This window comes from Zootoca vivipara, chromosome 5, assembly GCF_963506605.1.
Source record: "Zootoca vivipara chromosome 5, rZooViv1.1, whole genome shotgun sequence".
Taxonomy (NCBI): Eukaryota; Metazoa; Chordata; class Lepidosauria; order Squamata; family Lacertidae; genus Zootoca; species Zootoca vivipara.
The window spans coordinates 74615824-74642615 of record NC_083280.1 but is presented as its reverse complement, the minus strand read 5'-3'; the positions used below and the strand labels follow the sequence as shown (position 1 = coordinate 74642615).

The following is a 26792-nucleotide window of genomic DNA, read 5'->3' as shown; positions in this document are numbered from 1 at the left end:
GCCCTGTATCAAATTCCTTTCTCCACCTCAACAAATGGGCAGTTCAACTTATCAATGATGTCAGGACACAAGGCTGCTGCTGGTGTAGGCGAGGACACATATATTGGAATATTGCCAGGAATCAGACAACTACAATTTGCAGGTGGAGGAGTTCAACGAAGGCTGCAATTTTAGCAGCAACCTTGCATTCTTTGTAAGCAGCAGCTCTACTTCAAGTCAAATGCAAGTCCTATGCATGTTTACTGGAAAACAAATCCACTTGAATTTCTGTGGACTTATTGCCAAGTAAGTGTGCACATAATTTCATTTAGAGTATTGTACTCACTATTCAATATGCACTGTAGACCATATTTAATTGAACTGTATGGGACACAATGCTAATCCGTAGTTTAGCATAACATTAATGAAACTGCTTGTATTTGGTGGTTTATTATCTTGGCTTGTTTCAAAAAGCCATAGGCTCAAAGTATACACAGGTTGTTTCAGTCCAGACATGACAATAAACTGTAGTTAAACCAGCAAGCAGATGCTTCCCATCGCTACCCTGAACCCATGATCTTGGAGAAGGAAACAGGAAGAGAGCATTTAGGTCTGATCCTTGTCCAGGCTTGTTCCCATAGCACCAAACCATGGTTGTCTGATATGTCACCCAATCCAAATTCAGAGATGTTCAACATGTGAATCCTGAGAACAGGAACAGTAGACATACTTGGGCTTCCCCCTCCATGCATCCAGCATCTCTGGGCTTGAACTGTGTGAACGGTGTTTTCTACAACTTAAATTACAGGTTACCTGTGCCCCTCTATATGTTGTTGAATTTTAGCTCTCAGGGTGATGGGAGTTGTAGTCCAACATTATTCCGAATTCCACAGGCTAGCTACCCTTGCCATAAGCTATTATGTTTTTTTGTTGTTGTTACAAAGTACAGCCTCCAAAAATTCGCTCATCTTCAGTCAGTAGTGCAGGAAGCCAAAGGTCTATTTTGCCATACAAACTGAACCTCCACAAGTGGCCAAGTGCCTTGAATGCAGAGTTGGCCCCATCCTGCAAAAAGGGCTTATTCATTGAGGAAGCAGATGCATTCAAACACAGCATTGTTATAAAAATACGTTTATATACAGTACTGAATACAAAATCAAAAGAGCTGTGACATTAAAGTATACAATATATCCCTTTTTAATAGCTTATAAATATTTTTCTTTCCCTTTCAACTTGATGCTATGCAGGGCCAGATTTATGTAAAGGCTAAGTAGGCTGAAGCCTAGGGCCTCTAAATCTAGAGGGCCTCACCAGCCAGCCTACTCCCCAGTGCCGCAGTCTCCACTCTCCAAAATTGCAAACCCAAGACTTCATGCGAGGGCTGGGCAATTTGGGCCTCTAAATCTAGGGGGCCTTGCCAGCCTGCCTGCTCCCCAGCGGGCAGTCTCCCCTCTCCCACAATTGCAAACCCAAGACGTCATGTGAGGGCAGAGCAACTCAGGCCCAGCAACTATGAGACTCAGAGCTAGCCAGTGGGGCCCAATTTGAAGCTCAGGGGCCCAACTTGGAATCTTAGAGATATACAGTAAATACAATCCATCTAGATTGCCCTGGTTTGGATGCCCCCTTAGGAGTGGCCTGTGGGACCCAATTTGGCCCAGTTGCTCCAATTGCCTTAAGGCCAGCCCTGAAGGGGTTGGACACCTTCTAGGTCCCTGGTGTCACTATTCAGAGTACAGACTCAAGGACTTGTTATGGAAATAAGGGGGGCACTTATTGGAAATCATTTTTGTCACCTCTCAACAGCTCTCCTCCTTCAAAACCCCAGGACAATGAGCCTTTGCACTGCTAATGAAGAAAGCTCGCAAATTGTATCCCTTCTGGTTTCTATTGGCAAAACTTGTTGTATTGTTGCAGGAAAGTGTCAAAATTGTATCCCCTTGGACCCTGCTGATGGACTACTAACCTTTGAAAATCACATAAAATCAATGCCCTAACAATTCTCCCATTTCAATGACATTTTGCTTCAAAAGGAAAGGCGGACTTAGACATTGCCTTCCTCCATAATCCTCTAAGCAAGAGGTCACACACCGTATTTTTTGCTCCATAGGACGCACCTGACCATAGAACACACCTAGCTTTTAGAGTAGGAAAACAAGAAAAAAAATTTTTTTTTGCTTTCTTGAATTGTCCTAGGCATATCAGCCAACTCCTAGGTGCCTTTGCCCCCACCCCCTTAAATATTTGAGGAAGCTTCTTTTGCAAAGGGGGAAAGCTCTATTTTTTTGAGGATCAGCTCAAAGTTGTGCAGCTTTTTTTGCAAATGGGAAAAGCCCCCTTTTGGGGGGGGGTGTGTCAGCTCAAAGTTGTGCATCTTTTTTGCAAAGGGGGAAAGCTCCATTTTTGAGGATCAGCTCAAAGTTGTTGAGCTTACCATACCTTGCAAAGGGGGGGGGAATCCTGTTTTCATGGGGTTCAACGCACAGTTCTGCAGCTTCTCTAGGAAAGGAAAGGGACCCATTTCTACAGTTTCCAGACCGATAATCTAATCAGTCAGTCACATGTTGCTGGGGAAAGAAGCCGCCCCTCTCTGCAGACAACAATTGAGGCCTGGGCAAGGGGCCTAGGCAGGGCCAGGAAGGGAGCTAGCTCCCTTATCTCCTTCCCCGATCTCTTGCAATCAGCTGCTGAGCGGGTCCTTTCAACACTCTCTTTCCCTCTTGTTATCCTTTAGCTCTTTCTTTAAAAAAAAAAAAAGCACGACCTGCCTTTCGCTCCTGGGCAATTCGGCTCCAGGGACCACACATTCGCTCCATAAGACACACAGACATTTCCTCTTACTTTTTAGGAGGAAAAAAGTGTGTCTTATGGAGCGAAAAATACGGTACTCAACCTGGATACCACCCTCCTCCATAATCCTTGGGATATACAGTCAAGTACAGAGCACCCCTCCCTTGAGGGGAACAATGAACATCTGTTGATGGGTTTCCTGAGGCCAGGTGTTCCCACAGCCCATCCTCAGGAAGGCCAGAAGGCAAAAATATGCATAGATAGTTTTATTGTTATTTAGGTGGCGGGTACTTAAGGTGTTGGGAACTTGATCTGATAACTGAGGCAAGTTGATGAACTTGGGTAACCTCACGACTCCCCTCCCTCCTTGTGACATCATGATGATATATCAGTGATGTATCAATGATGGTTCTGGAAATGTATTCTGGGTAGGGACATAAGGTCCTCAAAGAGCTTGTAACCCATGTTTGGGGTTCTTACTCTGTGTGGATACCTGTTGCGGAACAATAAAGACTGTGGTCTACTGACAGCTGTTTTGCTCCTGTATTTGACTGGAACTTCCTTCTTCTGCTAACTGCAGAGACCTGCAGGGAGTTTCGCCCTGACAAGCTGAGCTGTTGAGTATCCTCACACCCCAGAATTTTCCATCTCAGAATCCAGAGCCAGCAGGCCCAGAGTCCACAACCAGCTGCACAGCCTTCCCCAGCTCAAGGGTCAGGTCAGTAGTGGTACGTGCTGCACTTTAATCAATGGGACAGTACGAGTGGGGGGCCGGCTGGGGCAGATAGACTAGGCAAGCAAGCTCTCCCAAGTCTCCTCCATTACTTCCCTCCTCCTTGGCTTGAACAGAGCAAGGCAAGCACATGTGACTGGCACTGGCCTCACCCCTCCCAGGCAGAGAAGTGGATCTTTCACACTTCACAAAGCCTGTTGGTGCCTGCAACATGCACTGCAGATTGCCCACAAGCAGAGAGAGGGGTTTGGGATCAGGGAAGGCAGCAGTGGGAAGAGATCCTCAGAACTACCTATAGAAGGCAGGAAGCCAGGTTGCAGGTTGGTAACTGGACCTCATCCTGACTCTGACATTACAGTGGTACCTCGGTTTACAACCACAATTGGTTCCGGAAAACTGCTCATAAACAAGCGTTCATAAACCGAATTGAACTTTCCCATTGAAAGTAATGGAAAGTGGATTAATCCGTTCCAGACTATGAAAAACACCCCCTAAAGCAGCAATTTAACACGAATTTTACTGTCTAAAATTGATACATAAAATGAAGGCAATAATTAATGTACTGTACTATAAAATAATTAAGACAAAATAAAAATGTGATTTTTTTTCTTACCTGGGCTGATGATAGTCATTGTTTGGATAGGGGCTCAGGGTCCTCTTCACTCCCGTGAGAAGCTGGCGGGAAGCACGGGAGTGAGGCCCTGTCCAGCGCCACCGTGCAGGCAGCGACCGCCGAGCAGCTGTTTCTTTTAAAGGAGGGAGGGGGTGGGGTGGGTGGCATTGGAGCGCCTCCGTGGCTGCGGATGCTCTGATGCCTCCGTGGAGGCCGGGTATTTGCTCCGGGCCTCCGCAAAGGCATTGGAGCGCTTCCGTGACTGGGCCGCAGCCACGGAAGCACTCCGATGCCGAGGCCGGGCCTTCACTCCGGGCCTTCGTGAAGGCATTGGAGTGCTTCTGTAAAGCACTCTGGTGCTCCCTCCCCAATGCCTTTGTGGAGGCCTCCGTAGGCCTCGGAAACCTCGGGTTACCTACTTCCGGGTTTCGGTTGTTCATAAACCGAAAGTTTGTAACCCGATGTCTCTTGAACTTTCTTCAAGAGACAGGTTTAGGATAAAATCCTTTATTCCTTTACAGTCATACCTCCGTTTACGACCACAATTGGTTCCAGGGAGCCGATCGCTCCCGGAGTTCGCCGCTCCCCGAGGCATGCTTCTGCACATGCACGAAGCACCGATAGAGTGCTTCTGTGCATGCACAAGCTGCGCAGATCGCTTCTGTGCAGCCGAGCGCTGCGGAACTTGGATGTAAACACTTCCGGGTCCACGGTGGTTGGAAACTGAAGCGGTCGCAAACAGAGGCGGTCGGAAACCGAGGTTTGACTGTATTAGATGCACTTGAAGCCAATTTAAAAAGAAGTAGTACTGTGTACAGTGATGTTGCACAATTGTTTGCCATTCTTGATAATTTGACAGCATCTAAGCAAGAAATTAAGCAAGGTGTTGAACAGTTGATGGAAGCATACCCAAAAGATATTGACCTGAAACTTATTGATGAACTTTTGCACTTTCACCTGTACATGACACAAAGCCATAGGCCTACAACACAGCATTCTCTGTCTCATACAGACCTTTATCAAATTATATACAAGGACAAAATTCATATGGGCTTTCCTAATGTGGAAGCAATCTTGCAGCTATTTATAAGCCTTATGGTCACTAACTGCTCAGGAGAGAGGAGTTTTTCAAGACTCAAAAGAATTAAAAATGAATTAAGGGCCACATTGTCTCAAGAGAGGTTGTCCGCACTGAGCATTCTGTACATTGAACGTGACAAATTTAGACAAACAAATTTTGATGAATTTTTGGATGCTTTTGCTATGATGAAGGCTTAGGGGGGGGAAACATTTTAGCCTTACTGATGGTTGTAGTTTACTTATTAAAATGTATTTTAAAACTGACCTTTTAATGACAACATAAAGTAGATTCTAATAGTGCCACACAGTCAGGTAATCATGGTCATATTATTTACACTTCCCAGGCAATATAATTTGTAAACTCAAGGTGTGTGGTTTTTTTTAAAGAATAACATTACAACTTCATTTTCCTAAAAATTAATGCTTATTCCACAAAAGGTGTGCAAAGTTCAGTTATTGCAAAAGTTTTTCAGTGTTAATTTTATGCATTTTTAAAAATCACCATGGTATTTAACAATAACATCTCATGTCCTTTAGAGGAGAAATTGTGAATTGCAGAATTTTAAATACCCGGCCATCATCCTTGGCTTCACTCAAATCCTATATAATAATATGCAAGAGTCTCTGCATCCAGATTCCCTGTGTCCCGTTTTCCGCGCTACTGAGCATGTGCCCCAGGGACGCAGAGACTGCACGCGCGCACACACACACGCTCTCCCCACCCCGCCCCCCACCCCTCTGCCCTGCACTGGCTCACTAAGCAGTTAAAACAGAGGCCACCAGGTGGAAGGCAGGAGCAGGCAGCAAGGCCCCTAAGCAGGGCAGGCCCTCTCTCAACGTGCCCAAGGGCCTGAGGAGGAAGCCGGGATGACCAAAAAATCGAGGCCCCGGCTTCTCCTCACTAACAGGCCCGAAATTGAGGCCCAAACAGCGCAAGCAACCGGGAGACCCCCGCTGGGCTGGAACGGCCAGCAAAGGCGCGGGGAGGCCACTGAATGCTCAGCGCCAACCGTGGGACCCTCAGAAAGTGCCGGGGCAGGCGCAAGCCCCCCAGACAGCAAAGCTCCCTCCCGGACGCAGCAGGCGACTGAAAAACAGCCGCGGAGGCCAACAAATGTAGCGGGAGCCACCCCCACCCCCCGAAAAACTGGGCGTACACCCCGGAGCAGCCGCCCGGGCCATCCAGGAGCCAGAATTCGGCCACTGGGCCCTGGCAGCAGCAGCGCTATTGACGGGGAAAAATTAGGAACCAAACGGTAGGCGCAAAAAACGCACGAAAACAGGGTGGGGAGGGATCCGCACTCCAAACACAAGCTTCGGAGGGGGTAAAGGAAGAAATACCCCCCGCACCCCCCAGCCGAGCCCGGGCTGTAAAGGTAAAAAGGGCGGGACACTTTGGCTTGGGGTTTGGGAACAGGGGGGGAGAAAATTAGGGATAAATTAAGGATCAAAGGGAGGGGAGAGGAACAATCAATTAGACAAGGAATAAAAGCCCCCCACGCGCCGCTGCCACTGAAAAAGGCCGAATGTTCTAGCGCCCGTTTATTAAACGGGCTGAATGGCACTAGTTTGTTTATAACACTCTTCCATTTTCTTCTAGTTGTGAGGGTGGGGGGGGTGGGGAGGGACCTCCCAAGTGGAGTAGCCTAGGCCTCTTTTCATCTAAATACAGCCCTGATGCTATGGCTAAACCACATCATGTCTTGATTAAAATTTGGTAATGGCTCTAAGAACCAGGTAAAATTGCCTTGGAGCAGAGCTGGCCCACAGGCCACCTGTTGATCACTTTTTTCTTAAATCATTGTAATTGTTTCATCTGCAGCAGAAGAGAAAGTCTGAAGAAAAAGGCAGTCTGGCAACCTTAACATTATTCATTTTCCATCCCACTGCACATCTTCCATTGTGATTTTAATTATCCATTTACTAAGTCTTACAAAACATGCAAAGCAATACCAATCCATATTTTTTATTTTTAAAAAACCTCTTTTAAAATAATGATTTTTATCTCTTACAGAAGTCTCATTTGCATGCTGTTGAATGCAAAACAAGGAAATTTGTCTTGCCAGGATTTCAAAAGATTATTTAAAAAGCATGACACTGATCACTGGCAATAGTTTTCAATCAGTTTTCAATACACACACACACCCACACACCATGTTAATAAATCAGAACTCAATACACTGAAGATTCCCACAAGTTTAAAGACCAAGATGGCTGAAAGGATGGATGAAAATATTTATACTTCTTTCTTCTCGGATGGAAGCATCATGAGCATCAACTGCACTTGTGGTATCTCAAGCAGAAACACAGCAGACCATTGCTGATATTTTCCTCAGGCATTAGCCATTTTGATGCAGTGCCCATGAAAGGTCAACAACATGTTGGACTCTTTCAGATCGGCTACAACACTTTTCTTCTGAAGCAACGTTTTAAGACCCATTCTTCTTTTAAATTGGTTATGATGAACCTGTGGTCCTCCAGATCTTTTGGGATTCCAAATCCCTAGCATGACTAATGGTTGGAGGGGGTGGGAGTAGCAGGCCAACAATATTGGAAGCGCCTCAGGTTCCCCATCCAAGCCAGGAAAACAATTCTGTAATTAAAGATGGTCATTCAATATAAGGACCTTCCAGTTCCATGTCCTCTTTTTATTCCTCCCACAAACACTGCAATGTCCTTGGGTTGTGGGAAATAGCAAGTACAATACAATGGACACAGTTCTTTAAAAACACATTTTAGTCTCACTGAATTTCAAAGGAAAAGTTGCTCATAACTTTATTCAATTGAGATCTGTGGCCCAAGAGGTGCTTTATTTTGCTTGGATCATGTCCTATGTAGGAAGGGATTTCCCCCCATTATCCTTAAAGAGCATATTACACTGTTGTCAAATAAGAGAAGCAGAATATGATAATTCCAATGTTTTAAGAATATAAAAGTTGCTTTAACATGTTTTGATACTCCATCTAATCATCTCTACGCACAACTTACTCTGTGGTCATCTGACAGGTGTTGACCTATACTACTGAGACGTGAACACAGTGGGGGAAAAAACAGCCACTTAAAAGAGGACAGTAACAAGCATATTTTTGTTTTTGTTTTTTGCCTACCTTTCGAGAGCTTTGAGGAGGATGGTGCCTGTGATAAACCTAAAAAGAAACATATAGAACTTTTAAAGAATGTAAACAAACCTAAGTCAACAAACAACTTGCTTCTGAAGAAAAATGCAGTTTAACATGGAAAGCAGCAACAAGCAGAAAAAAGTATCTGAGGAAGCCCTAAGTGAACACATATACAAGGCATGAAGATAGCAAATTGATTCATAATAAATTAAATAAATTGTAATAAATTAATCACCACTACCATCATCATCTTGCGCTGCATCCTCCTCAGCTCCTGTCAACCTATAAGTTTCTGTATGAACTATATTTATACCTTACATAAAAGATACATGTCCCAAGATGGACCCAGTAGGATCCAGTAGTAGAGAGGCTGAGATGGGTTTCCCCTCTTACATACCTGCTGAAAAATGGGAACCTTCATCCCTTTTTTTTACTTTCCCAGGCTTCTGGTGTAGACAAGTTACTGCAAATGACTAACCAACTTTTCCTTTAAGTGCTAACGCACCACAAAATTGCAAGCTGTAGCATATATTACTGAAAGGCAAAAATGAATTTGGAACTCAGTCAACTGTTTTTGCAGGGAAGGAAGGAAGGAAGGAAGGCTCCCAAACTACCAAGAAACAAGAAAAATGAAGTCTTGATATTCCAAGTGCAGATAAGAATAATATACAGAAGATGTATGCAAAACCTCTTCCCAAGACTTTGGAGAATCACTGGGAAAATGGGAAGTGGTCTTACTCAAACCTGGGCAGCTCTCTTTCATTTCCTTCATTGGCTCATGCGAGTTCATAGGATACCCCATGACTGCACGTCTTTAATACATGAGACTCGCTTTGGTCTCTGACGATGATTCACTTCCAATGGTGGGTCATGGCTGTGGCAGAGGCAATGGCAATGGCAATGGCATCCTCCAAGCAGCAACCACACTGCACTCATCAAGATAGGGGTGGCGTTGGGTTAGGTGGCGGCAATGATGGGAATTCCAGGTTGGCAACAGTGGTCCTGGAGGTGTGTGCACACCTGTGGGGCTCCCGCCACAACCCTGGGGCTCCCCTGATCTCACTGCCCCCTCACTCTGCCACATCTCTACTTTCTCTCCCACTTTGTTGTTGTTTAGTCGTGTCTGACTCTTTGTGACCCCATGGACCAGAGCAAGTCAGGCACTCCTGTCTTCCACTGCCTCCCGCAGTTTGGTCAAACTCATGTTCGTAGCTTCGAGAACACTGTCCAACCATCTCGTCCTCTGTCGTCCCCTTCTCCTAGTGCCCTCAATCTTTCCCAACAACAGGGTCTTTTCCAGGGAGTGTTCTCTTCTCATGAGGTGGCCAAAGTATTGGAGCCTCAGCTTCACGATCTGTCCTTCCAGTGAGCACTCAGGGCTGATTTCCTTCAGAATGGATAGGTTTGATCTTCTTGCAGTCCATGGGACTCTCAAGAGTCTCCTCCAGAACCATAATTCAAAAGCATCAATTTTTCGGCAATCAGCCTTCTTTATGGTCCAGCTCTCACTTCCATACATCACTACTGGGAAAACCATAGCTTTAACTATACGGACCTTTGTCGGCAAGGTGATGTCTCTGCTTTTTAAGATGTTGTCTAGGTTTGTCATTGCTTTTCTCCCAAGAAGCAGGCGTCTTTTAATTTCGTGGCTGCTGTCACCATCTGCAGTGATCAAGGAGCCCAAGAAAGTAAAATCTCTCACTGCCTCCATTTCATCCCCTTCTATTTGCCAGGAGGTGATGGGACCAGTGGCCATGATCTTGGTTTTTTTGATGTTGAGCTTCAGACCATATTTTGCGCTCTCCTCTTTCACCCTCATTAAAAGGTTATTTAATTCCTCCTCACTTTCTGCCATCAAGGTTGTGTCATCTGCGTATCTGAAGTTGTTGATATTTCTTCTGGCAATCTTAATTCTGGCTTGGGATTCATCTAGTCCAGCCTTTCACATGATGAATTCTGCATATAAGTTAAATAAGCAGGAAGACAATATACAGCCTTGTCGTACTCCTTTCCCAATTTTGAACCAATCAGTTATTCCATATCCAGTTCTAACTATAGCTTCTTGTGCCACATAGAGCTTTCTCAGGAGACAGATGAGGTGATCAGGCACTCCCATTTTTTTAAGAACTTGCCATAGTTTGCTGTGGTCGACACAGTAAATGCTTTTGCGTAGTCAATGAAGCAGAAGTAGATGTTTTTCTGGAACTCTCTAGCTTTCTCCATAATCCAGTGCATGTTTGCAATTTGGTCTCTGGCTCCTCTGCCCCTTCGGAATCCAGCATGCACTTCTGGGAGTTCTCGGTCCACATACTGCTTAAGCCTGCCTTGTAGAATTTTAAGCATAACCTTGCTAGCATGTGAAATGAGCGCAATTGTGCAGTAGTTGGAGCATTCTTTGGCACTGCCCTTCTTTGGGATTGGGATGTAGACTGATCTTCTCCAATCCTCTGGCCACTGCTGAGTTATCCAAACTTGCTGGCATATTGAGTGTAGCACCTTAACAGCATCATCTTTTAAAATTTTAAATAGTTCAGCTGGAATATCATCACTTCCACTGGCCAGTGCTTTCTAGGGCCCATTTGACTTCACTCTCCAGGATGTCTGGCTCAAGGTCAGCAACCACACTACCTGGGGTGCAGGAGACACCCATATTTCTGGTATAATTCTCTGTGTATTCTTGCCACCTCTTCTTGATGTTTTCTGCTTCTGTTAGGTCCTTTCCACTTTTGTCCTTGATTATGGTAATCTTTGTACGAAATGTTCCTTTCATATCTCAAATTTTCTTGAACAGATCTCTGGTTTTTCCCATTCTGTTGTTTTCCTCTATTTCTTTGCATTGCTCATTTAAGAAGGCCCACTGCCTTCTCTCCCACTGCCCTCCCCTAAATCCCACCACTGTGACCATCTTTCCTACAGATGCAACAAGGTTTTCTTGCCCTAGCTGAAACATGTCAGTGAAAACGTATTTCCTGAGAGCTATCTGAAATGTTAAATTATACACTCGATGAAGCAATTCCAGGTCTACAAGCATCCTTCTTCCAATCCTGATAACTAAAATAGGGAAAGGGGAGTTGAAAAGTGTTGACTATAATGAGAGGGAGGTTAAAGTGGGTGGTAGAAAATGCAAGTCAACATGTGTTATATGCATAAGGTCCCAAGCTTCCACACTGAAAGCCCTGAATTACTGCTGCCAGAGCAGATCAATCATGTGACCGAGTATAAGGCAGTACTCAAAATGCCACTCACCATGGGAAGTGTCAGCATCATGGTCTGAGGATGTCACAACAGCCACATATAGGAGAAATGAGTGAACAAAGATCTGGTCCTCTGCCCCTCAGTCTCAGTCACAGGCAAGGACTGGCTATAAGAGCTGTGGCCAACTCAGCTTTGAATAGCTGGCCCTTTGTGATGTCATAGACCCACAGTGTAGGAGACTCTTTGGTAGTGATAGTGGTGGTTGGGGGCTTGCTTATGAAGCTGTTTTCAGCAGGAACAAGCCATGGTTCTGCAATGCTTTCCCCACTTCTTTCCCCACTTAATTTTAGCCCTACAAATGAATTCAAGATCAGTTGTCTAGTTCCAGAAAGACTCACTCGTGCCACTATTTTCTCTAGCCTTAGACCATGAGGCTGTACAAGGAAGCTCCACTTTTCCTCCCAACTTTAAAAGACTATTAGCTCTTTAAGGCTATGAAAGAGAAGGAGATTCTCTCCAGGATGCACCCACCATGTACAGTTATTGGAATACATTGGCTTGATGAAGCCTGCATGTGCAGTTTTTGTATTTCCATCGCCCCCATGTTGGCCCAATCATGTGCTCACTGGGAGCAGTTGCTACTTGCCCCTGCAGAGTGGCAAGCTGCAAGACTGGCCTGGATGTACTGTGCTTTAACTCAAAGCAGGAGTAATGCATGGCTCCATAAGATCTCAATTGTCATATTTTGTCTTTTCATAGGTTTTTTTTTCTTAATAGGAATGTTACTGAATGGTCACCCCAGCCTCCAAATTAACACAAAGCTTGAAATGTTGTATTTTAAATTTTGCAAACGTTCAAATAGAATACAGTAGTCATTTACATTTTCTCTTCATAAAGTGAACCATCAGTCAAGACGAAAAACTATTTGGCTTTAATTGTGAGGAAGTACCGGTAATAGATTATTCCCGTATAAATGCAAATCAAGCCTAATTTAGTCACCGCTACTCCCAAATGACACAAATGATGAGAGGCCAAGTACAAGCAATCCTGAGCATACTGGAGGCAACTCTCTGCAGCCACACTAGTAATTTGTGGTTCAAAAGAAAGGGGAGGAGTACCAGTTTTTGTACAGCTTCCCTTCACAATTACCTGGAAGCAATTCTTACTTTGGAATATGCAGGTCTACAACTAACAGTTTGATAACCAGCTCACAGGCGGTACCAGCAAATCCCTAATCACTCCTTTTTTGGGGGGGGGTATTCAAGGGTACCAGCCATTCCCATGCCCAACTGGCAATCTTTGAAGCTAAGCAATAAAACTGCTAGCACATCTGCAAAGCTAAGCAGGGTCTGGCATGGTTTCAACTTGAGTTTCCTGTGTTGTAGGGAGTTAGACTAGAAGACACTCAGGGTCTCTTCCAATTCTATGATTCTGTACCTGTTAGTCATGTGGGAATGTCTCACCTGCAAGGGTGCCCTATGTTTAGGGAGTAGGGAGCATCTAATCCCTTTTTCAAGGAGACGTTAACCGAACTGCCCTTGAATACTTTTATGGCTCAATTGCAAAAAACATATACTCAACAATATTTGGTTAAAAGAGTTTCCTTGTATACACCCCCATCATAAAGACAGCAGCGTTGATCAACAGCTACAAAACTCTTCACTTAAAAAGGGGGTGCCTCTATCATGCAGAACATGTACATAGGCCCATTGAGTTGTTTATATAAGACGCTGCCCACCCTTTCAATATTAGGTCTCCCATACTTTTAATAGTTTTATAGATGAAGGAATTTTGGCAGGCACAGCTTTCGTATATAATGGTTGAAAAGGTGTATAGAGGTTCAGAGGTTGACTACCTATATCAGGGGTGGGGAACTGCAGGCCCGGAGACTGAAGGTGGCCCTCCAGTCCTCTCTATCTGGCACTGGGGACTCTCCCAGGCCAGGCCAACTCTCCAGGCTATGTCCACTCTCCCCATCCCACACCCATCACCAACCCTGCTCTGTACCCTCCTTTAGTGCTTTGCCTGGCTGAAATGTGCCCTCAAACTCTTGCATGCCTGAAAGGAGGATAAAGAGGGCTGGCGGGCTGGCTTTTGCATGTTTGGAATGTAGCCCACTATGCAAAAGGTATGAATCACATCTGATGTTCCACCCACCTCCCCCCAGCTCACCCCATGGCCGCATGGCCCTCAGAAGGCTATCTCTGTCAAACTGAAAAGGTTTCAGTAGAGAATTCACAGGGGCAGGCTTTGGTCTTTGAAATTTCAGTAGCTCCTGTGCAAGGTGAAAATTTGGTGCCCCCCGTCTCCCTCCTTCCATTCTGACTGTGCACTACGCCACAGTTGTGACACCCTGAGGTGCCCCATTCAATTTGGCACCCAGTGGGGGGGACGGACGGTCGTGCTGCTCTAAATCCACTTCTAGAATTGTCAGGGGAAATGTTGATGCTCCTGATAAATAACCATGTGAGGTAGGGAAAGCTGTTCCCCACAGTATCTGTGAATGAATCTTCAGGTAAAAGCTCCTCACCCACCTCCACCCCTCAGGATTATGGGACTGGCTGATTAAATAAAGGTCTGTACACTTTTATTGTGAAACCTGCAAAAAGCAATGAGTCACCAGGCAGCTTTTCTGATTTCTATGAAATCACGAATGATACTAGAAACACCAAACACAACCCACACATGGAATAGCTAAAAAGAGAGGTTAAAATAGCCTAAATACACTCAAAAGGGGTCCAAAATGTGGTGCTCCTGCAAAACATGTGAAAATTCTTCAGAATATGAATTCAAACCTGCACAAAAAATACAGGCTGAGTTGCAACTGTGAAATAATTTCTCAAAAGCATTTATTTTAATATGGCATTTGCAATCCAAAATGGCTCCATTGCCCTTCTTCTGCAGATAAATATGCAAGCTGCAGATTGGGCATGAGATCTGAATTACCAGTAGCTTTAAATACTTCTGTAATATTTCAGGTTTACCCAAACAGATCTGCTAGCTGATATACCAAAGGTACATAATGGTGGAGAGTAACCATGGAAACACTGTACAACTACACATTTTTCCATGGCAACCAGGCCTCCGTGGAATACTAATGAGTGACCATGGCAACAGGAAGTTAAAGAGAGGATGTCTGGAGACCAAAATATTTCATGTATCATTTATAAAAGATTTTAAAAAATGACAACTGAATGTACACATTTGCTTTATACAAATCCCAATTTCTGAAGTAAACAACCTCAAAAAACAAAGTCACTGGAATGCTAAGCACCACTTTTATGTAAAAGAAAAACAAACAGAAAAAATATCTTACTGCTATGTGTTTTGATTTAACACAGACAGGCATAACAATTTAGCACAGCAGAATGAATTCTGTATGTCCCAAAATTTCTATGAAGTGCTGCGTTCTGAGCTCTATGGGAAGAGAACAAAAAAATTAAATGAAAGACAACCGGAAAAAATTCATATGCCTAAATTCAAAATGTTTTCTGTTTCTCCACTGAAAAGCTTCAGACCTTTGGCCAACCTTAAGGCAAATGAAATGCAAACAAAAATTGGCATTTAAGGCAATTTTGCAAAATAGAGAGGTGGACAGTGTTAAGGCATCATCCACATTACTGGTCAGAGGCAAAAATCACCTGCCATTTATAACATGGATGAACAACAAAGTGACCTACAGAAATATATATGTCAACAAAAACAAAATAATGTGAAAATTAGCTCTTTGGTGGCAAGGCGACTAGACCAAGTAAGCTGTATTGTTGTCAGGGTCTTTGCATGTGTCAGACATGCAGAGAATCTTATGCTGGCCTTGTCACTCTCTTGCCTTTTCTGCTCTCTCAAGCTTTAGGATAGCTCCCTCCCTTTCTCATTTTTAGAAGTGCCACATGCACACTTAACAATCTATTTTGAAAAGGAAACTTTCCTTAAAAGCGCAAAACTATTCTCAGTATAGGTGGGCAGATAAATCAGCTCCATGATTAAAACCACCTTCCACTTCAAACTTGAAGAACCATTTCCCAGCCGGCACCCAACCCTGGAAAGGAATAGGCACCCTCTGAACTGACTACAACTAGGAAACCTCCAGAGCAGACTCGCTGCAAAAAAGAAATGAAATAAAACGTATGTGTCTTCTTCATCCTAATCCCCTTGTTGTTTTATCTACTGTAGTCACATTGGTATGACTTTGATATGTTCCTCTGGGCAAGGATAGGAAATCTGGTACCAGCTGCATTTCCCAGAGGCATTCAAATGCCTATGACATGAAGGCTCCCTCCCTTCCTCCTTCCCGCTCTTTTTACAGAGTGTATGCAACACTTTCAGTTCAGATTATGGGGCTGCCAGAAGTCACCTTTTAATTCAATCAATCAATCAATCAATCAAAACCTTTATTGGCGTCATTTACAAACATTTAAAATAAATAGTCCCGTACGATCACGTCACCAACCCATCAGTACAGTCACTTGCCAAAAGGGAGGGGAGGCCTGGGTCTGGGTCTCCTACAGGAGCAGGATCCTGTAATGTACTTCAGCAGCAAAAGATCAAATTGAGGAACTCAGCTACAGTCCTGGTACGCTCCTGGTCTCTCCCCTGTAATAGGAAGCGTGTAACCTCTATCTCCGGTCTCCAGTTCAGAATACATAGTTGGTCCAAGTATTGCAGGTGGATAGAAGCATACATTTTGCATTCAAGGACCATGTGAGCCAGATTTTCAACCGGGTGGGCGTCACATGGGCAGATCCTGTCTCCTTCTGCCCACATGTTAATTCACAGGTAAAGGGTTTCATCTAAATCATCTGTTCTGGAGCTTAAACAAGAGGGAAAAGATACAGTTTATGGCATCTCATCACCTCCTATGATTTTACCTATGATTTTACCTATCAGGGTGAAATTTCAATCCACGAGGCAAACGATGTGGTCTTGTGACACTGCTGTACAGTGAACTGTCTCATGGCTTTCCCATGCAGCCAAAGAGAAGAGAAATCTGCTATTGGTTCATCCCCATTCATATGAAATGTAAAACTAAATTGGAACATTCAAACTCCATAGCCACATTTCTCCATGTTGCTCCAAGTTCAGATATCAAGGCACAAACTTCAGCCTGAAACACACCCACATCTAGGCTTGCCACTTACTTTGCAGGGTGATTATAATCTCTAGGTATATGAATGGATAGCTGAGTGAGTGAGTGAGCCAATGCAAATTTACAACTGCTGTCTCCAAAAACAGAGAACTTTTTAAGGAGCTATGGACAGATTGTAACCATCAGAACTATGTTAAACTGAGGCACACATCCTACTATGGCATGACCCAGGGAAAGGAGTTTCCAGAGGCTGTGGGGAGCAACTGGAAGTTCACTTCACTGTGTATCTGTCACATATTTTGAAACATGAGTGAAGCACAAACCCATAGGAGCTTTCACTGTGTATTACTAAATATATGCTAACAACATTAATGAGTGAGCAAAGCAGGCACACAGACCGTAGGTTTGAACATCCATAGCTTTGCATACCAAAGCCAGCTCACAATACTCTCTGTGTGGTGAAGAAGCAGACACACACTGACATAATGTGACATGGAGGCCCATCCATTTACAAGATTCACACAAATTCCCCTTTAACAAACAAACCCCACCTTTTGGGAGTAGTAGATATGTAAATTGGGCGTCCATGTACCTCACAAATATTATGTGCATGATGGATATGCAAGCTATGCATTGCACTCCCTTCTTCCATGAGAAGGATCACTAGCCTAGTAAGAGTGCAAATTGGGCTGAAGCTGCTTAGTCCAGCCAACTCTGACTCGGAAGGACATCCTTGCATGTAATGCGGAGCCAGCAGGAGCAGCTGAACAAGCCAGGATACGAAGCCATAAATCAAAGCTGGCTTCTTCAGCTGCTCACATGAAGGGAGGAGTGAAGTGGCTTCAAAGGAGCTCCCACGTGAAACTTGTGCATATCCTTGCTTATATATATATATATACACAAAAATATGTGTATTGTCTGTTTTTTCAAGCTGTGTTTTCTACAGATCAGTTTCATATGTTGTGAGACATTAGTGTTGCATGCAGTATTAGGTTGGGAAGAAAAGAGGGTGAGGGTGGGGAGGGTGCATGGGGTGGGGTCGGGTGGCAATGCCTCTATTCTTCTACTTAGTGTATGTGTGGGGTTTTGTGTCAGCGTCACTTGTGTGGATTCTCTTTCTATTCACTTGTTATATTTCCTTGGTGGTTAGAGAGGTAGGGGTGGCCTAGGGGTGGTTGGTTGGCTTTGGTTGGCTTTAGTTAGATTTGTTTGTGGCTGGGGGGGGGGTGGATTCTTGGGTCAGGTTAGTCATATTGATTCGTATGCTGTTGGCTGATTCTTGTTGTTGTCTTGTTGGGCTATGTATGTGATAAAAGGGAACCATACTGGGGTGAAGGAATCTTCTTCTATTTCATATCCTGGCTTATTAAACAAGCATGTTTAGCCTAATGTTGCATATGCAAGTGGCCAGAGTGCACCTGACATTTAAACCCAAGACCATTTAAGCCAAGACCTTTTGCTGTTGGCCCTGTGCATTTTGTTACCTGTTCACTTGCATTTTAAATTAAAACTATGTTTTAAAAATCTAAGCATCCAAGAAGTAGGTGGTGGAGTTCTCTAATGAGCCACAAAATCTTCCCTAACCTATACTTGCCCAATCTGCATATGCTGGTCTTGAATGCATTCCACAGTTTTTTATGCCAAGATGTCTCAGATGTTTTAAACTTTCAAGAGTTTTTGCAAAAATGTACTCAACCTCGGGGGTTTTGTTCCCTTTCCCAGTATGAGATTGAAAGTAACTGGCATGTATGCATACATTTAGAAATTAGAGATTGCACTTTGGAAAACCCACTGATAGGCTTTGAAAACCCATGATATAGTGCTTATTCCTATAATATCTTCTACAGTTTCAGAGGATTAGGGACAGAGAAGCCATTTGAAAAAAAGGTGGGGGGAGGCTTGTCAATGTTAATCACCTCCACCTCAGTTTTTTTCACCTCGGTTCATGCACACACACAAAGAAAGCAGGATGCAAATTAAATTTGAAGAATCTGATGGCAAATATTCACCAGTGCTCAAGAAGCCAGAAGGATGGAAAAATACAAGGATCCCATTTTTTTAAATGTGAACATCCTCTGTTCCTGCTTTGCTTTTGTACAAATATATAAAGGACTACAGCACCATCTACTGATATTGTACACATATTGCACTACTATAGTTCTCAGAAAGGTTACTTCAATTGATATTTATGGGGGTGGGACTTAAGTAGAATGGGAATCAACAACTAGCAGTCAAATCATCAAATCTGATCCTTCCAGAGGAAGCTAGCCCAGATTCCCCCCCAAAAAAAACCTTTAGGGAGGAATTCAGGGACAGAGGGGATTGGGCAATGTTAGGTTTCTGCCCTGGGAGGTTGAACTAATTGGTCGTTACAGTGGGAAATGGTTGAGCCACCTTCACTTCAGCTGCATGTGTGTGTAGCAATGAATAGAAAACGCTGCTTGTCTTCAGCTTTTGGCGAGAAGTAGCTTATTGAATGACAGCTACCACAGAGTTGAAAGGAGCAAAGAGGGGTGAAGGCTACGATCAAAACTGCTGATCAGCGTATGGAAGGAAGGGTAGAAGAACTGATTATTTTTGACAGTGAGCTTTATGTCATGTTGCCCCCTTTGTTCTTTCATGATGGCCCCCTGCTTCCGCACTGGTCCACCCCGATATCATACTGCTTGAAGTGTCCAGAGAGCAAGTGAGTTTACGGCAACTTACACAGAAGAGAAAGTTGACATTTACAGAGCCTCCAAGTGTTCCTATTTTCCATTAACAGTCCAAAGTTTACAGAAGCCATCCCAGTTCCTGACTGGATCCCGGAATGTCCTGCTTTTCCTTAGGGTGTTCCCTATTTTCACCAGAGAGATGTTGGTGGGTATGGAGTTGTGTGTATGTTTATATATGTTGGAAGCCACCCAGAGTGGCTGGGGCAACCCAATCAGATAGACAGGGTATAAATAATGAAATTGTTGTTGTTGTTGTTGTTGTTGTTGTTAGAATAGGACATCCCTATTTTCATCAACAAAATGTTGGAAGATATGCATTTAAAATGGAATTCTGTGGTGCCTTCTGTAGGTGTCAAAACTATCTACGGTATATCTAATCTTCAAAAAACTATTTCAAACAAGCATCAGCTAACAAAAAGCAGAGTTTGTGTGGTATAGTGGTTAGCTTCACTGGCCTGTTTCCCTCACAGTGTATTTTTAAGGTAAGGACTGTCTGTGGCTATAATGCCCTTTGGCAGGAGCCAATGAAAGCTATCAGGTTTTATTTAGGATGGACTAGCTTGTCAGGTTAAAAAGGTAAAGGTAAAGGGATCCCTGACAGTTAAGTCCAGTCGCGAACGACTCTGGGGGTTGTGGCTCTCATCTAGTTTTACTGGCCAAGAGAGCTGACATTTGTCTGCAGACAGTTTTTCCGGGTCATGTGGCCAGCATGACTAAGCCGCTTCTGGTGAAACCAGAGCAGCGCATGGAAACGCTGTTTACCTTCCCGCTGGAGCAGTACCTATTTATCTACTTGCCATTTGATGTGCTTTCCAACTGCTAGGTTGGCAGGAGCTGGGACCGAGCAACGGGAGCTGATCCCGTTGTGAAGATTCGAACCACTGACTTTCCGATCAGCAAGCCCTAGGCTCAGTGGTTTAGACCACAGCGCCACCCGTGTCCCTCTAGCTTGTTAGGTTAAGCCTGTACAAAAATCAGGTACCCTCTCCACCTGCAGCCAGGGCACCAAACCAGCAACCTCTTTTCTTCTCTCTTTTCATTCCACCTGAAGGAAATTTTGTTCATCCACCCAGACAGGCTTAAATCCACCTGTTTTCACAAAGTATCACACATGCAAAAACAGGGTGCAACATTCTTGCTATCTCTCACAGGGAGCAGAGGAAATCATTTGCTCTTAAATGTTTGGACAGGGACACTGCTTACCTTAAATATATGTGGTGGTAGAGGGATCTGTTCTTTCTTCTGCTGTACTTTAAAACATCATGTTGTGTTGCTCCAAAGCCACTTTAGAATATGGGCCAATGAGAAGCAGCCAGTAGACACTTCCTGGGGTAGCATGGAAGGAACACAACATCACATTGCATTGTGTCACTCCATGCCCATTAGGAAGTTGCAGCTATGGAGACAGAGAGGGCTTTGTACTGCTTCTGAGTGGTGCTGGGCATTTGTTTTGAAAGGAAAAAGGAAAAAATCCCTCTGCCACCTCGCATGGTTGAAGCAAATGTCAGCTTTTGCCCTATTCATTCTCCAAATATTTTGGAGAAAATTCTCTTTCCCTTTCTCCTCCAAGTTTCATAGGTGCTTCAGTCTTGCCCGAAACACTCTGCGAATTGTAAAAAAGGAAGGAAGAGAGGAACCATTTTTGGCCAACACTTGGGCCATTATAGACATGGAGGGAGACAACTGCGGGTGATGCTGATCACCACAGCATCCTTTCTTCTCAGTTTTAAAAGATGTTATAGCCAGCCAAGCGTGTACATGGTTACAGATGCTCTTTGTATTTTTTTAAACTTTAAAATATTAGATCATCTTGTTTTTACAGCAAAATGGTGCTTGTTCAAAGTGTATTTGTTTATTATTTATTACAAGTACTGTATTTATATACAACTATTCTTTTTTAAAAACAAAAAACAACAGTATGGTTTACAACAGTTTTACATGAAAGCATGTAAAATTTTAAAACCAGAAATCAGCTAATTATTATGGAAAGGTATTGTCTTCATTGCCTGCAGGAGTCTGACGGAGTGGAAAAATCTTCAGCAGGCATTTAGAAGTTGAAACAGAAAGTGCATGCCGAATCTCTATTGGTACAGGGAAGTTTTTAACGTTTGGTGTTTTCTTGTGTTTTTATATGTGTTGGAAGCTGCCCAGAATGTCGATCAAACATTAAAAGCTTCCCTAAACAGGGCTGCCTTCAGATGTCTTCTAAAAATCTGGTAGCTGTTTTTCTCTTTGACATCTTATGGGAGGGCGGGCGCCACTATCGAGAAGGCCCTCTGCCTGGTTCCCTGCAACTTGGCTTCTCGCAACGAGGGAACCGCCAGAAGGCCCTCGGTACTGAACCTCAGTGTCCGGGTAGAACAATGGGGGTGGAGACGCTCCTTCAGGTATACTGGACCGAGGCCATTTAGGGCTTTAAAGGTCAGCATTGTGCTCGGAAACATACTGGGAGGGTCAGCAGGTCAGGGGTGTGTCCACCAACATTAAGGCAGCAAACACAAACTCAATTTTGTTCTCTTAGTCATAATGGTGGTATGATCAGAGTTTAAAATGCAAGACTATGTGCTCAATATGCTCCTTTTTCAGGGTTGATAAACTTTTTTTTTGATCTAACATATCAGGGATGTAGAAGCAGCTGTAAAGCATGAAATTGTTTGAAGGGGGGGAGAGAAATGTTAATTGTGTGCTTCACAACAGAACACACACACAAGACATCTAAGACCATTAAATCCAGGGTCAAATATTGCCTGGCTGTGCTGCTTTTGACAAGAGCTGCCATAGATTTGCCTGGAATAAGTCTCACTAAACACAATGGGACTTACATCTGAGTAGATACGCACAGGATTGTAAGTTTTGAAATGCATTTGTTTCCTCTCCATTTAGCAGTAAAGGATTTCATTTTCATGGGTCATTTGGCTTACTGCATTTCTAGATTTAACCAGATAAAAATGGAGCCGTCACCAAAACACAGCAGGCTGTATGAGCCTATCCTTATTTTAAGCCTAGTTAGCTCTTGTGGGTATTTGCATCTCATATACTAGTAAACAGTTCTGAACAACAGAGAAAAGCATGCTCAAATGCACACCTATTCTGGCACAGGAAAATCCAACACAGGGCAACTTACTTTGAAATTATTATAATACTGATGACCTATTGTACCAAATATGTAGAGGTGTTCTTGAAATTTTATGAATAAAAACACCAATGTTTTTTGTTTTGTTTTTTAAAAAAGAGGTTTTGGTTTCCAGTACAGAGTGCAAAACCTTCAATGCTTTTCAATCCAAACCTCCAGTACCTTTTACAGTAATTCATGACATATGCTCTGATCAAAGTACCTAGTGAACAGTGCAGCCGAGCTTATTGCACTTACATCAGCAGCAGGCAGGTGCCATAGCAAGAACAAAAGGAAAGTCATAATCTTAGATAATACAAGAGCAAATGTGGGGGTGGGGACCTCTAGTCATCCAATATAGCAGCCTGAAGTTTAACCATTTTCCAATCCGTTCTCTATGTCTTTCAGACAGAAAGCTTTTCATGGCTGTCATGCTCGAGTGCCAAATTCATCTATGCACTTGCTGAAGTGGTGAGCAAGCAATGGGATGACAACAGCCGCAGGTGTCCCAAGTTTACTTTGTCTGCCAGGAAGTCATGTGACTTCCCTTAGTTTCCTATTAGTGCTTCGATTGACTTTAGTAAGTATGGTCAAATGTTCTTACGACATAGCTGCCAAGTTATCCCTTTTTTTAAGGGAAATTCTCTTATGCTGAATAGGCTTCCTCATGAGAAAAGGGAAAACTTGGCAGCTATGTCTTACGAGCTGCTGGGAATGGAGGTTAAAAAGGACACACACCTACCTACTGACTCTTAAAGTGTCTATTGAATAAACTCAGCCACATGAATATACATTAGATACATAAATATGGCACACCATATGCATACCTAAGGGGGGGGGGAGACTACTTTCCATTAACATACTTCATCATGTTTCCTCTGGTTACTTCTCAGTTTGACTACTGTAACACTCCACAGGCAACTGTTCCTGAAGACTGCCTTGTGCAGGCTGCAGAGAATGTGGAACAGCTACACTCTGCAAGTTAATATCCTACTGATGAGATACTGTCTGAGGCAAAGTTATCCTTTACTATTAAAAAAGGGCTTTTCCAGTGTCAGCACATAGAACCATGTACATAGAAATGTAGAGACCCCAAGGGTCATCTACTCCAACCCCCTGCAATGCAGAAATCCCAGCTAAAGCATCCATGACAGATGGCCATCCAAACTCTGCTTTAAAACCTCCAAGAAAGGAGAGTCCACAACCTCCCAAGGGAGTCTGTTCCACAAACAGCTTTTACATGATATTTAGAAGACCAGTGAGCACCTTCTTGTTCAATGAGACCTTCAGAAGTCTGGGCCTTCTCTTCTGCAAACGAAATACAATTACTGCTGTTGCATTCGTTTTTCCGTAAATTGCTTTTAATGAGCAGTTTTATTACTATTGAAACTATCAGCCACTTTGAAGGCCTCTGTGGCAAAAAAAGGGAGGGGCAGCCCATAAATTTTTAATGCACATTAAATAAGTCTGCTTAATGTATAAAGATATTCTAGCCCTAAGGGCATGCAATGTGTTCATTAAATTTGCAAAACAAAGGGTAATTTGTGGAATTCCCAGGTAATATCCCAAGGTTAAGATATGAGGAGCCTTGCTAATGGTGCTTCAATGGTTATACACAATACTAAGAGATATAGACTGAACTACAGAATACCCTACTTCTGAAATTAGAGCTGGTGTGGTGCAGTACCAGTAGTTATTGACTATTGTAAGGAGGAGGGCCTATAGGGAACAGCCCCCCCCCCTCATCAGGTTGAGTTCCTCTCAGAGCAGTAAGTCCAGTAGCGGATCAGATTACAGGAGTCAGGAAGCAGAGAGGGAGGGACGAGGCTCTAGCAGCATCAAAGAGCCTCAACACCGAGTAGAGAGAGAGGCAGCTGGGGAGGAAATGATGGGAGAGCAGTCAGAAGGACGGCCCTCCCCCCCTGCACACCTGAATTGAGGCACACGGCACCCCGTAGGACGAGAGGGAGGCGCTTTGGGGTTCCCAAGCTGTTATGTTGGGCGCGAAACAGAAAGAAGCCATTGTGAGGTTCTGACTCAAACTAAGCAGACATGTTTTCCAGACTCTTTGCACTGTAAATAGAATGCACAATAAAAACACCTTAAAGACAAGCAGGTGTGGAGTGCCGTTACTCAAGAGTAGCCGCAAGAACCTCTGACAACTATCAAGCTAGAACTGCGAAGACCCATGTTCACTTTGAGCCATCCATTGTCTTTCAGCCTAAGCTACCACACAGGGCAGTTTTGGCAATAAGCGGTGTGTGTGTGTGTGTGTGTGTGTGTGTGTGTGTGTGTGTGTTGCCATTATGGTGTTAGCTACAGTGCCTTTCACAGTTCATTATGTGCCTTTGTGTTAAGATACAGAAAGCTACAGTGAACCAAGTTACCCAACCCCTCAGAATATATTGCTAGTAACTTCCACGATTCTTATGCTCACTACCAAACCAGTCGGTTTGTGGCTGCCTTATTTCATCACCACCTTGCTATATGAATCAGCCTTAAGTTTGGGAATCGCTTGGGGCAAGATTATGGATGGGGAGATCTGTACAAGTGTGCACCTCTATTTCTTATTGCATCATCCCAGATTAAAAAGCAAAACTGTGACTATGATCAAACTCTAAACAGCATATTCAACATTTTAAGCCTCTTCACTCTCTACCTCAGTTTGCTCACCCTCTTCTCTACATGCACATTGGCACTTAGTTCAGCAGCTCCCTTCACAGCAAAGCTCAGCTCCCAAGGCACAGCAAGCAAAGTTGTGCAGCCCCTTGTTGAGTCCTAGAAAATGTGCTGTGCCTCTCCCTCATCTGTTTTCAATTAGCCTTAGCTGCAACACTCAACCCACCTCTTCAAATCTAAAGGGGGTTTCTAGCTAGAAATGCAAAATTTATTTGCCCTCCCTCCCTTTGCAAAACAAGCAGCTGTATATTCTCTCGTGAATCTCCCTATTAAAGTCATTCAAGATTTGACTCCAAAGACACACTAGACCAGAACAAAAGATATCTTTCGAAAAATTAAGGAGGAAAAATGTTCTGCATACACTTAAAATGCAAAACTGTGCGTATCTTGAAAGAGGGGATTGCTTTGATTCTCCTGTTAATTAAGAAAGTTACAGAAGCATAACATTACTTAGTTGAAAATAATTTAATAACCTCCTAATTCTTATTTTAGCTCGCACTTTCAGGCTCTCTTTAAAAAAGATTGCGCATCATCTTCATTTAATCAATGAGTTGTACAGGCCTTTAAAACAGGAAGGTATGATTTATCTCCCCTGCCCCACTCTCCTTTTTATCATGGTCACACAAGACTCTTGGCATTACTTTCTTCCTTTAAAAAAAAAATCAAAGTTTTCAAAATGTTAAGAAAACGAACAACAAAAACATGCCATTTCTGATGATAACTCACAGGCAAAGGCATCATATCACTTCCAGCTTAGGTACAAATGGAATTTACAGAGTGTGCAATGACCATATCAATAGTATAATTAGCTGGCCAAGAGATATCCCCTCCATGGCATGGTGTGGGTCATTGGGAGCTGATAGGAGCTGTAATTTTTTGTTAATAAAGCTGCGAATTGGCAAGCATACAATGCCAAACGTACCATGTTTAGATACGCTTCTACCAGTAATTACTTTACTGGGATGACTCAAGTGTTCTGAGAGGGCTACTTCCTGCACTTTGGACCACCATCCTTCCTTTGTGGGTCCTTCCACTGCCTTCCACCACCTGGTCATCTCCATCCAAGTGACAGATAACAATAGTGACACTTGTTCATTAAGGCACATGAAGCAGTTCTGTTCATTTTCAGCTGAGAGCATTGCCAACATGGGGCCCAAAACCAAAAGCTAATCAGACTAATCTGAACACCCAAACCCAGAATTGGCTTACTCTAACACAGGCATGTCAAACCTGCGGCCCTCCAGATGTTTTGGCCTACAACTCCCATGATCCCTAGCTAGAAGGACCAGTGGTTGGGGAAGATGGGAATTGTAGTCCAAAACATCTGGAGGGCCGCAGGTTTGACATGCCTGCTCTAACACATACCTACCACGTGAATATGGCTTTCCCTTTCCTCATGTCTATGCCAGAGGAAGGGATACAAGGTCTTATTCCTACAGGAGAGTTTCACTCATGTCCATTGCCACTGGAGAAGCAATGTGAGGATCAACTCTTGAATTCCAGTTTTGTTGTTGTAGCAGTTTCATTAATGTTATGCTAAACTACGGATTAGCATTGTGTCCCATACTGTTCAATTAAATATGGTCCACAGTGCATATTGAATAGTGAGTACAATACTCTAAATGAAATTATGTGCACACTTTGTTGTTGTTGTTTAGTCGTTTAGTCGTGTCCGACTCTTCGTGACCCCAT

The 26792-nt window shown here is 43.6% G+C and overlaps 1 long non-coding RNA gene across 1 annotated transcript in view; it reads right to left on the bottom strand.

The window, feature by feature from the left end:
- LOC132592170 (uncharacterized) overlaps positions 1-26792 on the bottom strand; it is a 104674-nt gene that overhangs the window by 70611 nt on the left and 7271 nt on the right. Inside the window, exon 2 of the long non-coding RNA XR_009557631.1 lies at positions 8303-8341. This is a non-coding gene — a long non-coding RNA (uncharacterized LOC132592170). The remainder of the gene's footprint in view (positions 1-8302; positions 8342-26792) is intronic.